At 42.8% G+C, this 6229-nt stretch overlaps 1 protein-coding gene across 4 annotated transcripts in view; it reads right to left on the bottom strand.

The window, feature by feature from the left end:
• Positions 1 to 6229, bottom strand: part of ZNF136 (zinc finger protein 136) — a 72102-nt gene that overhangs the window by 9478 nt on the left and 56395 nt on the right. The window lies entirely within an intron of this gene.

The following is a 6229-nucleotide window of genomic DNA, read 5'->3' as shown; positions in this document are numbered from 1 at the left end:
TTTTTTTGAGACATGTCTCGCTCTGTTGCCCAAGCTGGAGTGCAGTGGCACAATCTCAGCTCACTGCAACCTCTGCCTCCCAAGCTCTAAGCCATCCTCCCACCTCAGCCTCCCAAGTAGCTGGGACTACAGGCACATGCCACCACGCCTGGCTAATTTTAAAATTTTTTATAGAGATGGGGTTTTGCTATGTTGCCCTGGCTGGTCTCGAACTTCTGAGCTCAAGTGATAAAAAAAATTTTTTGTTAACGTTTATTTTTTAAAGATTCCTGGGATGGAATACACAAACCCACATCTCACAAACATCAGGAATCATATCACAAAAAATATACATTTCAATTTACCTTCTTAATAATTTCAACTTTTAGATTCAGGGGGTACATATGCAGGTCTGTCACATGGGCACACTGTGACACTGAGGTTTGGGCTATGGGTGAGCCTGTCATCCTGGCAGTGAGCATAGCACCCAACAGGCATTCCCTCAGCCCTCACTCTCCACCATCCCTCCCCCTTCCAGCAGTCCCCAGCGTCCATTGCTCCCATCTTTATGTGCATAACAACTTTTTATGGTTTACAAAAACATACTGCTCACTTCATAAAACTTCTTTAGAGGACCATAAAACACAAAGAACTGGTTACCTGTTAAAAATTAGTCATTTGATTTATGAACTATTAAAATATACTTAATGCAAATTTTCTTAATCATTGTTTATAGTCAATGTTAAGATTCAAAAATTCAGCCTGAGGCTGGGCACAGTGACTCACATCTGTTTGGGAGGGTGAGGCCAAAGGATCACTTGAGGCCAGTTCAAGACCAACCTGGGAAACAGGGCAAGACCTTGTCTCTACAAAAAAAAAACAAACAAAAAACCCTGTGTGTACACACACACACCCGCCCACCCAAAACCCAGCCTGAGATTTAGAAGCAGTCTACCTGAAGGCTCACTCTTAGCATGTCCTCTAGCATTCGTGTCTAGTGGCCTCAGGTTCCCAAAGAGAACAATTTTATTACTTTCTTGTCTGTTCGGCATTTACATAAAAAGCAATTTAAATTACATATTTTTCTTTCCTCACTATAAAAGGCAACATGGTTTACACACTTTGCTTTTTTGTTCATTTGAAAATAAATCCTGCAGCTTTTTTCATATTCATTGGTGCCTTCCCTAATTTTTATAAAGGTTCACAAGATGATAGAAGTTGAGCCAGTTGTGTGGCTCACATGCCTGTAGTCCCAGTGACTTGGGAGGCTGAGGTGGGAGGATCACTTGAACCCAGGATTTCAAGGCTGCAGTGAACTATGTGCCACCATACTTCCAGCGTGGGCAACAGAGTGAGACCCTGTCTCCCCCCAAAAAATGTTTTAATAAATATATTTTTTTAAAAGATGGAAGTTGATATAGTCAGTTCTCTATTAAACACTGAATATGTTCCCATTCTTTTGCTAGTCATTTCTTGCTGTAATCAAGATGAATAGCAATAGGTACAATCTAAAAGACTTAGAAATCTGTACTGAACTAAGGCAGTGAAATGAGAACTGGGAAGGTAGTTAGAAAACATGGCAAAATAAATATTTGAAAGTTATTTTTCAAACTTAAAGAATTATTTTATTTTTTTGGTAGAGAGGGAGGTCTCACTATGTTGCCCAGACTGGTCTTGAACTCCTGGCCTCAAATGATCCTCCTGCCTTGGCCTCCCAAAGTGCTGGGATTACAGGCGTGAGCCACCACACCCAGCTGAATTATATTTTTATAGTGAAATATAGCATACTTCTTATAGAATGCGTAGAATGTTTTATGTTTAATCATAACTGTAAACTTCCATAGACTGGGCACTCAGAATGAACAGACCCTGGGCATGTCACAGCTCCCAGTGCTGCTCCACCTTGACTTTGTTTCCCTCTTGTCCCCAGAGGTGACCACTGCCCTTAATTTTGTGGATATTCTTTATGGCTATACCATTATTTTATCACCAAGCAGTGTTTTGCTTAAGTTTGCCTCTTTAGCACTTTCTGTGGAAGGAAATCACGGATGGGCGTCTCCTTGGTTTTTGTCCCAGTTGTTTCACACATGCTGGTGTCTGAGGCTTGGGCTACCCAATTTGCTCATCCATTCCAGTATCTATAGGATTCATGTTGCTTCAATTTTGTGTTTTGTTCTTATGGGAAATGCTGCTCTAATCATACTTTAAGTCCCCATGTGCCTGTGCACAGTAAATTCTCTATACATTAGAGAAAACTTGCTGGGTTGTAGATTCTGAGCAACTTTAAGATTGCCACCAAGTCCCAATGGAGTATATGAATTGACCGTCCCACCGCTCTTGCATGTATATTTAGATAATTCTAGTGTTGCCAGTCATGTGGAATAATGTATTTTTGCCTATCTAGTTTGTAGTTTGTGTGAAATGGGATCACTTTGTGATTTTTTTTTTTTTTTTTTTTTTTGAGACAGCGTCTTGCTCTGTTACCCAGGCTGGAGTGCAGTGGCGCAATCTCGGCTCACTGCAACCTCTGCCATTTGAATTACCACAGAAATGAATGTTCCTTTGTTTGCATCTTTGGAAGCATTTGGTGTTATATTTTGGAATTTAGCCATTCTGAGGTGTGTAGTGATACATATTCACCAAATGTTATAGGAATAATGAACAAAAACAGTTTCGCTTTCTGAAAAACAAGATGAGACCTTCCCTAACATACCTCAAATATTTTAAACTATAGAGAGGGACAGAGCAAGATGGCAGAATAGAAAGCTCCCCTGATCATCCTCCTGCAAGGACACCAAATTAACAACTATCACACAGAAAAAACACCTTCATGAGAACCAAAAATCAGGTAAGCACTTATAGTACCTGGTTTTAACTTCATATCACTGAAAGAGGCAATGAAGCGATTTAAAAAACAGTCCTGAATCACCAACAGCACCCCTCTCCCACCCCCAGCAACAGCAGCATCATGCAGAGAGCAACTCTAGGTGCTGTGGGAGGGAGAACACAGCAATTGTGAGGCACTGAACTCAGTGCTGTCCTGTTAGAGCAGAAAGGAAAATCAGACCAAATTCAGCTGATACCTGCCCACGGAGGGGGCATTTAACCAGCCTTAGCTAGGGAGGAACTGCTGATCCCAGTGGTCTGAACTTAAGCGCCTGCTGAGGGCTGCAGCACTCTCTCTCTCCAAGTAAAGCTGAAAGGCAGTCTAGCCCATAAGGACTGCAACTCTTAGGTGAGTCCTAGTGCTGAATTAGGCCCAGAGTCAGTGAACCGACAGAGGGCAGGGAGGGGTGGTGACATATGGGATCACCCCTCCTTTAACCCCAGGCTGCACAGCTGTCAGCTAAAAAAGAGACCCCTTCTACTTGAGGGAGGAGACAGTATTGGGGGGACTGTATCTTACATCTCGGATACCAGCCCAGCCACAGTAGGACAGGGCACTGGTCAGAATCAGGAGGCCCCTGTTCCAGGGCCTAGCTCCCGGACATTTCTAGACACACCTTGGGCCAGAAGGGAACCTACCGCCTTGAAGGGAAGGACCCAGTCCTGCCAGCATTCATCACCTGTTAACTGAAGAGCCCTTGGACCCTGAATAACCAGTAACGATACCCAGGCACTACATCAAGGGCCTTTGGTGAGCCTCTGAGACTTGCTGGCTTCAGGTGAGACTCAGCACATAACCAGTTGTGGTGGCTACAGAGGAAAACTCCTTCTGCTTGAGAAAAGCAGAGGGAAAAGTAAGGGGACCTTGTCTTGCACCTTAGGCACCAGCATGGCCACAGAGGGGCAGAGCACCAAGCAGGTTCTTGGGGCCCCTGATTCTAGAACTTGACTCTTCGATAGCATTTCTGGACCTGTCCTGGGCTAGAGGGGAGCCCACTGCCCTGAAGAGGCAGCATTCATGACAAGCTGACTTAAGAGACCTTTAGCCCTAAGGGAACATGAGCAGTAGCAATACTCTGACAGAACTCCTTGTGGCTTGGGGCGGTGGCTATGGGGTGAGGTTCCTCTGCCTTTCGAGGGAAGGACTTGTGTAGTTTGAGTGCCAGCTCAGCCAAGCCACAATACAACAGGACACAAGGCAGACTTCTAAGGTTTTTTCACTCTAATCCCTGACTACTGGACAGCACTTCTGGACTCACCTGGGGCTTAGGGGACCTCGTCACCCTGAAAGCAAGGACACAGGCCTGGCTGGTTTTGCCATCTGCTGATTGTAGACCCCAGGGGCCTTCAGTGAACACAGGCAGTAGCCAGGGAGTGGTTACAGCAGGCCTTGGGCAAGACGCAGCGCTGGCTTCAGGTCTGACCCAGTGTAGTCACAGTGGTGGTGGCCACAGGATGCTGGTGTCATTCCACCCTCAGCCTTGGGTGGCTTAGAACAGAGAGAGAAAGAAACTATGTTTGGGAGATCATAAGGAAAGAGAACAAGAGTCTCTGCCTGGTAATCCAGAGAATTCTCCCAGAGTTTGTCCAAGACCATCAAGGCAGCACCTCTATGAGTATGCAAGAACCACAGCATACTGGATTTGGGGTGCCCCCTAAAGCAGATATAACTTAGATATCTAGAAAGCCTTCCCTAAGAAGGACAGCTACAAATAAGCCCAGACAGTGAAGACCAAAATAAATACCTAACCCTTCAATGCCCAGACACTAAAGAACATCTACTAACATTAACACCATCCAGGAAAACATAACCTCACCAAATGAACTAAATAAGGCACCAGGGGACCAATCCTGGAGAAACAGATATGTGACCTTTCAGACAGAATTCAAAATTGCTGTGTTGAAGAAACTTAAAGAAATTCAAGGGAACACAGAAAAGGAATTCAGAATTCTATTAGATAAATTTAACATAGAGATTGAAATAATTAAAAATTGAGCAGAAATTCTGGAGCTGAAAAATGCAACTGGCTTACTAAAGAATGTATCAGACTCCTTTAATAGCAGAATTGATCAAACAAGAAAGAATTAGCTTGAAGACAGGCTATTTGGAAATATACAGTCAGGAGACGAAAAATGAGTAAGAAACAAGCACATCTACAGGATCTAGAAGATAGCCTCAAAAGGGCAAATCTAAGAGGAAGTAGAAAAAAGGTTGTAGAAAGTTTATTCAAAGTGATATCAGAGAACTTCCCAAACTAGAGATATATATCAATATCCAAGTACAAAAAGGTTATAAACCACCAAGCAGATCTAACTCAAAGAAGACTACCTCAAGGCATTTCATAATCAAACTCCCAAAGTTCAAGGATAAAGAAAGGATCCTAAAAAGCAACAAGAGAAAAGAAACAAATAACATACAATGGAGCTCCAATACATCTGGCAGCAGACTTTTCAGTGGAAACCTTACAGGCCACCAGAGAGTGGCAATACATATTTAAAGTGCTGAAGGAAAAAACTTTTACCCTAGAAGAGTATATCTGGTGAAAATATCCTTCAAGCATGAAGAAGAAATAAAGACTTTCCCAGAAAAAAGCTGAGGGATTTCATCAATACCAGACCAGTCCTACAAGAAATGCTAAAGGAAGCACTTCAATCAGCAAGAAAAGGACATTAATGAGCAATAAATAATCGCCTGAAGGTTCAAAACTCACTAGTAATAGTAAACAGGAAAATACAGAATATTGTAACATTGTAACTGTGCTATGTAAACCCCCCCCCCTTTTTTTTTTTTTTTTTTTAGACAGAGTCTCGCTCTGTTGCCAGGATGGAGTGCAGTGGCACGATCTCAGCTCACTGCAACCTCCAACTCCCTGGTTTAAGTGATTCTCCTGCCTCAGCCTCCTGAGTAGCTGGGATTACAGGCACACACCACCATGCCCAGAAAATTTTTGTATGTTTAGTAGAGATGGGGTTTCACCATGTTGGCCAGGATGGTATCGATCTCCTGACCTCATGATCCACCCACCTCGGCCTCCCAAAGTGCTGGGATTACAGGCCTGAGCCACCGTACCCAGCCCGTAAACTACTCCTATCCTAAGTAGAAAGACTTAAACAGTGAACAACTCAAAAACAATAAACATAATTTTTCAAGACATAGTACAATTAGATATAAATAGAAACAACTAAAAGTTAAAAGGGGGTGAATCAAGTTGTAGAGTTTTTATTTTCTTTTTGCTTGTTTATGCAAATGGTGTTATCAGTTCAAAACAATGAGTTAAAATATAGTATTTACAAGCTTCATGGTAACCTTAAACCGAAAAAACAATGGATACACAAAAAATAAAAAGACACTGAATCTTATCAC

This window comes from Pan paniscus, chromosome 20 (assembly GCF_029289425.2).
Source record: "Pan paniscus chromosome 20, NHGRI_mPanPan1-v2.0_pri, whole genome shotgun sequence".
Lineage (NCBI taxonomy): Eukaryota > Metazoa > Chordata > Mammalia > Primates > Hominidae > Pan > Pan paniscus.
Note: the sequence above shows the minus strand (reverse complement) of the source record. Positions and strands in the feature narration are given on the sequence as shown.